Source organism: Xyrauchen texanus, chromosome 18 (genome assembly GCF_025860055.1).
Source record: "Xyrauchen texanus isolate HMW12.3.18 chromosome 18, RBS_HiC_50CHRs, whole genome shotgun sequence".
In the NCBI taxonomy this organism is placed as follows: domain Eukaryota; kingdom Metazoa; phylum Chordata; class Actinopteri; order Cypriniformes; family Catostomidae; genus Xyrauchen; species Xyrauchen texanus.
Window position 1 is genome coordinate 43,173,100 of NC_068293.1, and position 11,884 is coordinate 43,184,983.

The 11,884-nt window shown below is 41.4% G+C and overlaps 1 protein-coding gene across 1 annotated transcript in view; it reads right to left on the reverse strand.

Moving 5' to 3' along the window:
* The window catches only part of si:ch211-45c16.2 (mitogen-activated protein kinase kinase kinase 13), a 55,519-nt gene extending 46,648 nt beyond the window's left edge, over positions 1-8,871 (reverse strand). The window contains exon 1 of the mRNA XM_052148064.1: positions 8,821-8,871. The gene's annotated coding sequence lies outside the window, so the exon portion shown is untranslated. The remainder of the gene's footprint in view (positions 1-8,820) is intronic.
* Between the last annotated feature and the right edge of the window lie 3,013 nt (positions 8,872-11,884).

Here is an 11,884-nt window from a genome sequence, read left to right on the forward strand (position 1 = left end):
CACCCGTGTCACAGTGAGACTCGTTCATGTTTGTCTGTGATCACTGAGTCTGTATTTGGGGAGGATCCGTCTCTGTTTTGGATCTCTTACAGTGTGCAGATATTCTGCCAGATTATATGTTCTGTTTAGGGCCGATAACATTCCAGTTTGCTTTGGTTTTTACTTTCATTTTCCCAACAGTCCAAATATGAAGATTTGCTTTCTTTTATGATTTGGTTTATTCTGATCTGGTTTAGTTCAGCAGTGCTGGTCTGAAACTGGTGTTTGTTAGTTGTTAGTGGGTTTGTGAGTTTTCTGGTTTTAGGCTTCAGCTCTTGGGTTTTAAGGGCTTCATGTTGCAGTGTGTTTGGGGAACTTAAATGAAGGTGTGTCCAGAATTTGAGGGATCGTATTTCAATATGTATAATAAGGGGTATCTGCCGTGTTTGGCCCGGCATGCATTAGTAGGTGTTCTTCTCTGAACTCTTAGAATGTTTCTACAGAATTCTGCATGCAGGGACTCTATGGGGTGTTTGTCCCATCTCCAGTAATCTGCCAGACAGACCCCAAACCTCACTTCCGTACAGAGCAATAGGCATTATAATACTATCAAAGATCTTACTCCAGATTGTTACAGGAATGTCAACTTGGGTAAATTTGCCCCTAATAGCATAGAATGCTCTTCTAGCTTTCTCTTTTAGTGCATTCACTGCCAGACCAAAACTCATTTTTAGTTTTATTAGCTAATTTATAGTTTTTAGCACTAATTTTTAGATCGAGGTAGTCGTAGTGTCGGGTGTGTTCTATTGCAGTGTTCCCCAGAGTGAATGTGTATCTGGTGTCCTATAATCTGGCTTTTTTCTGGAAAATCATAATTTTAGTTTTTTTCAGATTGACTGTCAGGGCCCAGTTCTGACAGTAGTAGTTCACTCTCTCACTCACACTCTCTCTCACTCACTCACACTCTCTCTCACTCACTCACACTCACTCTCACACTCTCTCACTCACTCACACCCTCTCACTCTCACAGATCCCCCATTTAGCCTTAACAGACTGTAGGGGCAAGTGCTGTTAGCGAGCACCTATGAAGGCCACTCAACACACACACACACACACACACACACACACACACACACACACACACACACACACACACACACACACACGCTCACTCCACTCACTCACTCTCTCTCTCACACACACACACACACACACACACACACACACACACGCTCACTCCACTCACTCACTCTCTCTCTCACACACACACACACACTCCACTCACACACTCTCTCTCACACACACACACTCCACTCACAGTCTCTCACTCACTCCACACACAGATCCCCCATTTAGCCTTAACAGACTGTAGAGGCAAGTGCTGTTAGCGAGCACCTATGAAGGCCACTCAACACACACACTCACACACACTCACACACTCACTCACACACACACTCACTCACACACTCACTCACACACTCACTCACCCCCCATTTAGCCTTAACAGACTGTAGAGGCAAGTGCTGTTAGCGAGCACCTATGAAGGCCACTCAACACACACACACACACACACACACACACACTCGCTCACTCACTCTCTCACACACACACACTCCACTCACAGTCTCTCACTCACTCACTCACTCACTCACTCACTCACTCACTCACTCTCTCACTCACTCACTCTCTCACACACACACACACACTCCACTCACACACTCTCTCTCACACACACACACTCCACTCACAGTCTCTCACTCACTCCACACACAGATCCCCCATTTAGCCTTAACAGACTGTAGAGGCAAGTGCTGTTAGCGAGCACCTATGAAGGCCACTCAACACACACACTCACACACACTCACTCACACACACACACACTCACTCACACACTCACTCACCCCCCATTTAGCCTTAACAGACTGTAGAGGCAAGTGCTGTTAGCGAGCACCTATGAAGGCCACTCAACACACACACACACACACACACACACACACACACACACACACTCGCTCACTCACTCTCTCACACACACACACTCCACTCACAGTCTCTCACTCACTCACTCACTCACTCACTCACTCACTCACTCACTCACTCACTCACTCACTCACTCACTCACACACACACACACACGCGCAGGTGAGTTATGTAACGATGACTTTGTTAACCAGTAGTGAGAGAGTCTGTCTGCTCAATACGGACTGGAGTCATGCAAAACCTTGTTCAGTGAGAAACAAGGTAACCCTAAGCATTACACCACTACTCCCTCTTTATTAACCTACTATTTTAGAATAATAGCAAAGTCATTAAAACAATGAAATAGCAAATAGAAGTTTGGGAATGATTTAAGTGTAATATTAGTTTAATCGCATGTATTTAATTGTATTTTAAGCATTTACAGAAAATCTAAATGTACGATCATGAAATCATGAATTCAGTCAAGTGTGTCCAAACGATCACTTTGTACATCTAGAAAGGGATTTCCTAACCGGCACATTTGACAAGGAGTCCAAACTGCGGAAAGTCTGGATACCACCACAAGAATACATTAAAAATATAAAAAGGAATGACAGATACTGCAGAGGTGTATGACCTGAAATGAACTACATAAAGAGGCGTGGATGTCATCCATTCATCTTAGTGAAAGAGATTTTGAAAGGCAAAGAAAACAAGGGGGAGACCCGTAGCGAGCAGAGAGAGCGAGGACATGAATACTAATACTGAGAGAGAGAGAGATCCTGTCATGATCGTCAATGTTTGTCCGGATTAAGCGGATCATTCGGCCAATATTTGACCAATTCGGGATCATCGGCATTGTCCGATAACCATGGCCACTTGGCAAATGAACAGAAGTGTGAGCACCTCATAATGTTGGTTCCAAATTTATTGACAGCTTTGTCAATGCTGGGCAGTGCTAGTGGTTGACCGACATGAGCTTTTCAATAACCCACTGCCGATACCAATATAGAGGGGAGACCGGGGTTAGTTGTCACACTTTTTACTCCAATGAATATTTTTTTACAGCTAGTAGCCACATACTTTAAAGTTTTGGCTACAAAAAAAAAATAATGAATTATTGCCCAGGAAAATTGCCCAGGACCTTTTGTGACAACTTACCCCCACAGCGGGGCATGCCGTCACACTACATGGGTCAAGTTGTCACAATGGAACCTGCTATTAAAAGGAACATTCCAGGTTCAATACAAGTTAAGATGTAATTAATAAATTACATAGGCCAATTGTGTCTTTTGCAACACATGTGACAACATGCCCCGGACATGACTTTCATGAATGCATGTCAATGTGATTATGTTAAGTTATAACAAAGGGCTATAACAAAAACCACATATCAGTCAAATACTAGATAGAGGAAAGAATGAGAGAGCAGATCAGGAATGTAAGAATAGGAAAAAAGACGATAAGTGTGTATGCGGTGTGATTTTTATGCCTCCACTCGTGTGTGTTAATGCGCTCCCCATGAGACACTGCAGGCGCTAGTAATTATAGTAACACACACACACACACACACACACACACACACACACACACACACACACACACACACACACACACACACACACACACACACACACACACACACACACACCCTTTGTAGCAATGACCTGTTCTGGATTTTACAAACATGCTAGACCTGAATAAACTACTAGCCTTTTCCATTAGGACCATTTGTTGGGGCTGTTCACAACAAACGCGTATTTGCATCCATCAGTGCCGTTTTTCATTGTAATTATGTTCTAGTTGGACCACTTTGACACTTGACAGTTTAAGTTAAAAAATAACTTCAAAGCGTGTCTCGATACATCTGCATTCTGCTTGATGTGCCTTGCCTTGTTTTGGCTAAAGGGCACGTTTGGCGCCAAGACCATTAATGGAATGAACGAAAGTATGATTCCCATTAAAGAGTGACATCTCACGTGGAGATGCCAATGAGCCACGTTACCCACTGCTGGCAAATGTGGCAAAAAATATTCATGCATTTACGCAACAAGCACCGCGTCTGAAACGGAATGAAGGGTTATTTCAACTTCTGGTGAACTACACTACTCAAGGACACAATGGTGGTGGCTGTGGGGATCAAACCAGCAACCTTCTGCTTACCAGTTCAGTGCTTTAGCCTACTACGCCACCACCACCACTCATTCATCTGATTTGTAAATGTATTTTTATACATTGCAACTTCAACATTTTGATTAACATTCTTGACTCCTCCGGCAAGAGGAGAGCACAGATCACTTCATTACAGAACTGTCACTCGGCAGGAGACAAGAGATACTGGAGGAGGTGATAAAGAGAGGAAGATGGAGACAGTGACAGTCTGGCTATAGTAACCGTCCAACACACTCTCATGGCAAAATCGTTTTGCTAAATTTGGCTAATTTGTACAGTATCGTGCGCCTGCACTCGTTTTAATTCCAATGACTTTCACTACAGCCAATGACGTCGCTGGACATCGTTCCATCTGATATGCGACAATTATTTGCTTCTGTCATTACTTGCACAACATCTACCTATCATCGCGAGTTTGAATCCAGGGCGTGCTGAGTGACTCCAGTCGGGTCTCCTAAGCAACCAAACTGGCCCGGTTGCTAGGGAGGGTAGAGTCTCATGGGGCAACCTCCTCGTGGCCGCTATAATGTAGTTCTCGCACTCGGTGGGGCGCGTGGTTGTGCGTGGATGCCGTGGAGAATAGCGGGAAGCCTCCACACGCACTACGTCACCATGGTAACGCACTCAACAAGCCATGTGATAAGATGTGCGGACTGACGGTCTCAGACGCACGCGGAGGCAACTGAGATCCGTCCTCCGCCACCCCGATTGAGGCGAGTCACTACACCACCACGAGGACTATTAGTGCGTTCACATACAACATGAAACGAGCATTTCGCGTGGCATGATTACATACAAAGTCAACGCAAAGATGCAAATAGACGCACATTTGTGCCGGGGGGAATAAAGGGAATGATGCAACTCGAACACGTAAAATCTCTTCATTCACGTACATTTTTCAACTAGAGCGAGAAATTCGCTTGTTTGTTTGGATTATTGGGGGAGGTTACCTCCTCCCCGGCATCTACGCCCCTGGCGAAATCACCGGGGAAAGATATCAAGTCTCAGGTGAGCCGAAACTGCACACCATCTTCAGGCATAAATCAATAACTAAAGCGATTGGGGTGTTCATGGTTTAACGACAGCAATACTGTAGTTTCCATATAGTAACCATGATTATACTATATAATGTAACCATGTTGATTTTGTGGTTACTATGTTTTTACTACAAATACCATAGTTAAACTATGGTTACTGTAAAACAATGACACACACACACACACACACACACACACACACACACACACACACACAACTAGCAGCTCAGACCGATGGATGGTACAACATAAAAGCATCTAGCCATTACTTCGACTTTGAGCCAGGAAACGAATGTACACTTTAACAAGATAAAACACGTGCATCAAGTGAAACTAAAGGGCTTCTGCACACTCGACTAAACCTGACAGTCGCCCCTTATACGCTGCGCTTATGAAAACAGCAGAAGGAGAGCAGCAGATTTCTCTCCAGGATTACAGGGATGCACATGACAATTACATAAATACTGCTTCCCGTTCCAGCCCCTCCCCCTCACATTGTGATGTCACATCTGGGAAGGGCACATTATAATAAGCAAGTTCCCTTGATGACGGGCGTTTTGATTAAAGGGTTAGTTCGCCCTCAAACGTGAACTATATTGTACTATTCTGTCATCGTTTATTCATGAGTATGTTGTGGCTTTCTTTCTTCAGTGGAACATAAAAGAATATGTTAGGCAGAATGATAGCCTCAGTCACCATTCCCTTAATTGCATCTTTTTCCATACAATGAAGCTGAAGGGTGACTGAGGCTATCATGCTGCCTAACAAGAAAGTAAGTCATATTGCACAACTATAATTTAGTTGGTTTGCCTTTGCAAAACCAACAACTGTATCATCTCTATATTCAATCATTTTATATTTTGTCCATGACCGTGAAGAAATGTTGGTCTAGCGTGTAGGAGACCCTCAATGTCCTATTTGCATATGATTCAGATGCGGATTCATGAGGACACATGAGCGTCCATCTCTCTCTCTTTCTGTTGCCAATCAAATCTTCTGCATTTAGCCAACAGTTTCCTTTAAATCTGACAGGTATTGATCACCAAATGGAAAACATGTTGGTTTGGGGCTAGTAAGTGAATGCAATGAAGTCAATAGTGTGCAGCACACATAAAACCAAGATAATACATTAAGCCGAGAGGCATCTCAAGTGTGAGGACATGCATTCGCTAAATTGGAGTGACCTGTAACTGCACCCTCGTCGGTCAGCAGATTGGACATGGACAGACGGACATCTTCTCATTACGGCCAAACATGTACATTTGGTCGGTACCAAGTGTGCCGTACAAGCCCTCAAAAGTGAAGCCAAAACGTCTCGATCGCCCCCCGGTGCCTGGTCCTAGTATAGGTCATAAACCCCGCCTCCCCATGTTATTCAACGGGACGTGAGACCAACTAAACAATTAAATTACACTTCACATATCTTTTTTCCAAAGATAGAAACGACAGTAAATGACAGAAACTATCACGTTGATGTCATTTCAAGTGTTTGTTTTCAAAATAAGTTTGTTTTTAGTTATTTGACACTATAAAAACGCTGCTGTGACATCATGATTGACAGCTGTGATTGACAGGTTCTCTGAGCGAAGTAGTCAACCTGAAGCACCAACTGACTTTTTTTCGGGATCTTCGGAGGACTGAGGAGATTGGAGCTTTAAATATAATATCTAAATTTCTATAATTCATTATTTCACACCGTCATAAGTCAAAAGTGCAGGGGCGTGTGCTTGCGATTGATTCAGCAAGAGTGAGGGCGGGGCCTTGATTTCGCGGCTTTACTTCCTGCTCACTACTGCGCAGGTCTGGTCCCGAAATCGCAACTGCACAGACTCAAGTCCCAAGATGTCAGCGCCATATCGGGACACTGGCGGCTTCAGTTCTCACCAATGGAAAAGAGCGAAGGGGCGCCGGCCATCTTTTTTTACAGTCTATGGTCGGTACATGTTTAACGTGAGCTCTTGCATAACTGTGGCAATGACAAACCTCTGTCCTCCAGGTGGCGATAAAGTTTCCTCCAAACGGCTGTGCCATTAAACCAGACATATTACAGTATTATTCAGGTAGCTAGCAATAAACATAGTCAAGTTTAACTTTAACTAGCTTGCTCAGCAAGATTGTCTTAAAATGACAGTAGAACGATGTCCGCTACAGCACCCCTTGTGGCAGCGGTGAGAATGCAAGACATCACACATTTCGGAACTTACAAAAGGAGTGCCAGACAGACTACAGGACGTTTACAAATCGTCTCGTCTCATTGTTGAACTATGCTACACACTATAGCAAACAGGAGACTCTGTAGCCAAACAGATCAAGTGTAATTTTCTAGATTAGGTAGCGAATCACATAACCTGTACATACTACTACATAACAGGATAAAAGCAAGTTTCCACGCAAAAATCATGTTAACAAGAACGTGGTTTATGTCTTGCGTCTATACCTTTAAAACAGCGAGTATTTGAACGTGGATTGGCCCCATTCACTTCCATTGTAAGTGCCTCACTGGATCCCAGATTTGTGCATTTTTTGTTTTTAAAGAAATGGGGGGACGGTAAAAATTAATGTTATTCTTATTCAGCATTATTCCACAAATGCTGTCAATTGAGCTTAACTTGTATTGATCCCGAAATATTGAATCCGCTACCTGGATCGGTATCTGCTCCGATACTTAAGCTTTTAGACAGATCGGGTATCGGTCCAACCCAAATCCGATACTGTGTGTTAGTCATGTTAGTTAAATAAATAAAAAACACTTTTGAGCCATTTTAGAGAAAATACATAATTATCGAGATATATATCGAATACAGTCAATAGGCTGAAAAATATCAAGGCATAATTTAAGACATCTCGCCCAGCCCTACTAACCACTGAACGAACGATCCAGTTAGTTAAAAAAGTAAAAAAGCAACTAAAATTATTATTTAATAAATTTTTTATTGTATACATTTTATTTTTTATTTTTATTATTGACATATTTCAGCCTATGACGCTTTAGTGTTGCACATAAAAGAATTACACTTGCGATTTACTGCTCTTGACAAGTGCAATCGCCAGTTCCCATTCAAAGCAATGTCCCACGTCAACTTGGGACACCAGATGTTAAAAATTATCTTTACTCATTGACAATTAAAATTTAACGAATCTGCTGGAAAGGCAAGTAAAATTATTCACATGTATGCGCACATCCGCAGTTGATCCATAACACCAGCGGTGCACAGGGGCGTAGCATTCATTTCAAAAGTGAGGGGGGACACGTCCCCCGCATCCACCGCGTATTCTACGCCCCTGCCGGTGCAGCTGCAGCGCCATCGAATCTGCTGGGACGAGTCACAATCTTGGCATATAAACAAATCCGCTGCATCGAATTAGGGGCCTCAGTGTTCAATGCCCTATTTAGTCTTCAGAGCAGCTGATTAAATATGCATAACATGTTTTAAAGTCGTGAATATCGCCAATATAGCCGTTCCACCAGGCATAGGAAACCATTATGTGATATTTTACACGGATATATTGGCGTAGCGGCATGTTTGCGAGCTCTTTAGAATCTAATAGGCAGTTTATAAAACATCAGACGTTTGTAAACCACTTGTGTGGATATATGTGCGATTGACGTTTGTATTAAGTGATTAGAATACATAAAATGAGAACATAGCAAGGGAAAGGATAAAAATCCTACCGTGTGTTCCGCGCAGCTCTCCGGTGGACTGTCAGCAGCTCTAATCCCGATGCTTTAATGCGTGTCTTGTGAGCTGTTACGTCACTTCCGCATGCTCTGACCTGTGCACCTGCAGCAGCGCGCGGCTATAAATAGAACGCAGCGCGCTCTCATTCACAAACTGAGCTGCATCCACTATAATAATATATAGATCAGTGGTTGCATCCCCGAAGATGCAGAACGTTCCCAGTTTCAAGTACATATATTTTATATATATGTCATTTTATAATAGTGTTATGTGTGTGATATTATAACCCCCCTCTCTCTTATTATTATTATTATTATTAACCCTTGTGTGACCTGTCTTTATTATTTTAGTTTATTCGGTCATTTTGGCTGTGTTAATGCCAATGGCATACATTTAGAGGTTAGGAGGGGTTTGATATTTCAACCTCAGTTCCTATAATACATCTATAATACACTGTGTTACACAAAATAGTCACACTCAGGACCTTCAGGACCAAAATGTCCCAATTGAAACCCATTAAAGCGGCAATATTTGATCCCAGTAATTAAAGCATTTAAGCAATTTTATGATATTATGCTTTCATTCAGGAGCCCTGGCCCTGTGTGTGTGTGTGTGTGTGTGTGTGTGTGTGTGTGTGTGTGTGTGTGTGTGTGTGTGTGTGTGAAAACAGCAATGGCATTATATAAACAAACTGGCATTTAAAGGGTAAAATAATATTAATATGTAATATTTTTATGCCAGTTTTTTTACGCTGACCTCTGAGTAAAGTTTTTAATAGACACACAAGGGTTAATAATAATAAGAAACATACTTTGTAATGCATTCGTATGTGTATCTTAACATTAATCAATTTTAATCATTAAGTATACTGTTCCTTTGTGAAACACATTAAATAAAAATGAAACATGTTAAATATTGTTCACTAAAGTGAACTTATACAGTCTTGCTGTGAACTGTTTTTATTTTTTCTTATCATTTCTTTTATTATTTGTATTGTTATCAAACACTAAAATATGGTTGTACTAATGCATTAGGTTTTATTGACTAAAACGTCATATGCATAACTTTTATGCTGCCTTTATGTGATTTTTGGAACTTCAAAGTTCTGGTCACCATTCACTTGCATTGTATGACCTACAGAGCTGAAATATACTTCTAAAAATCTTCATTTGTGTTCTGCAGAAGAAAGAAAGTCATACACATCTGGCATGGCAAGAGGGTGAGTAAAGGATGAGAGAATTTTAATTTTTGGTAATTAATATTAACCAAGATCATACTTATATATTAATATATATTGTAATATAAGTGTTGGGTCTGTAAGCTGTGTCTCACCCACTTTTAAAATGAGCCCCTGAGGCCTGATATGTATGTTAAACCTTACAGAATATGTTCTTGTTTTAAATTCATCATGCATTAAATGGAGAATAAAGCACCTTGTGTTTATTCGAAAGTGGGCTCTGTCTGTCACAGCTCGAGCCGCGAGGGCGTGGAACCGAAACTGTGCGCTCGTGCCACAGCGGGTCGACCAATCAGCGCGAGAGCACATGCGAGGCGAAACTGTGCCGAGAGCGACACGGCGCCACCCGCATCCAATAACAACACACGTTTTGACAAATGTTCCTGACTGACAAACATGCAAAAAAATCTTGATTCTCGAAAATTCACCGCGTGGTGCTCAGCGGTGGATTTAGTGATTTGGGAGCCCTAGGCAAAGTACAGGAATGGGGACCTCATCATTGTTATTATTTTATTATTATTTAATTATTTATTGTGGTTTGCCATTAAAAAAGAAAAGAAAAAAAGTGGTATCTCATTCAAATAATCCCTGATTTAAAATACTTTGATTTTAAATACACTGTAAATACTAATAGTAATCTCAAATGATATATATATATATATATATATATATAAGTTTAAGACATTCTTCTTTACTCAATTGTACTTTACAAAAGTGCAGATTTATGAATATTTGGTAGTTATGATCAGGACTGATGTTGGTTAAAAACACTATGTCAGTGAAAGTGGAAAATAATATTAATATATGAAATTTTTATGCCAGTTTTTTGACATTTTTGTCCTTTAAGGACCTGAGTGAGTATTTTTGTAATCTGACACTGCACAAAAAAACAATAATGCATCAAAATCAGTGTTGTTGCTGATCATTGACATCTCCCAGAATGTGATAACAAACCCCCCCCCCCCCCAAAAAAATTTTTTTTTTTTGTTTTTCCCCCCATAAAAAAACAACAGTGGCATTATATAAACAAACTGGCATTTAAAGGGTTAAAATCCTGAAAATGAATGAATATTTGGTATTTATGATCAGGACTGATGTTGGTTAAAAAAGTTGAATTGAAAGTGGAAAATAATATTAATATATATTATTATTATGGCAGTTTTATGACGTGGACATTCTTGTCCTTGAAGGACCTATGAGTAACTTTTGCTTTATTGATCAAAAACAATGATACTTTAATCATAGATGAGTTAAGCTTACTTGTAGCTATTTAATGTTACATAAAAATGTGTATGGAGAGTCTAAACAGCTGTGTAAAGCCCTGGAATATTCCATTAAGGCCTGATCTCATTGCATTGACGTTGCTGAATTATTAATCATATTAGTGTTATTTCAAGTTTCAGCATATGTTATTTTGTACTACCACACCTGGAGTCACGAGTTCGAATCCAGGGCATGCTGAATGACTCCAGCCAGGTCTCCTAAGCAACCAAATTGGCCCTGTTGATAGGGAATGTAGAGTCACATGGGGTAACCTCCTCGTGGTGGTGATTAGTGGTTCTCTCAATGGGGCGTGTGGTGAGTTGTGTGTGGATCGTGGAGAGTAGCATGAGCCTCCACATGCTGTGAGTCTCCGCAGTGTCATGCACAATGAGTCACGTGATAAGATGCGCGGATTGGCGGTCTCCGACGCGGAGGCAACTGAGACTTGTCCTCCACCATCCGGATTGAGGTGAGTAACCGCGTCACCACGAGGACCTAGTAAGTAGTGGAAATCGTGCATTCCAAATTGGGAGAAAAAGGGGATTAAAAAAAATAGC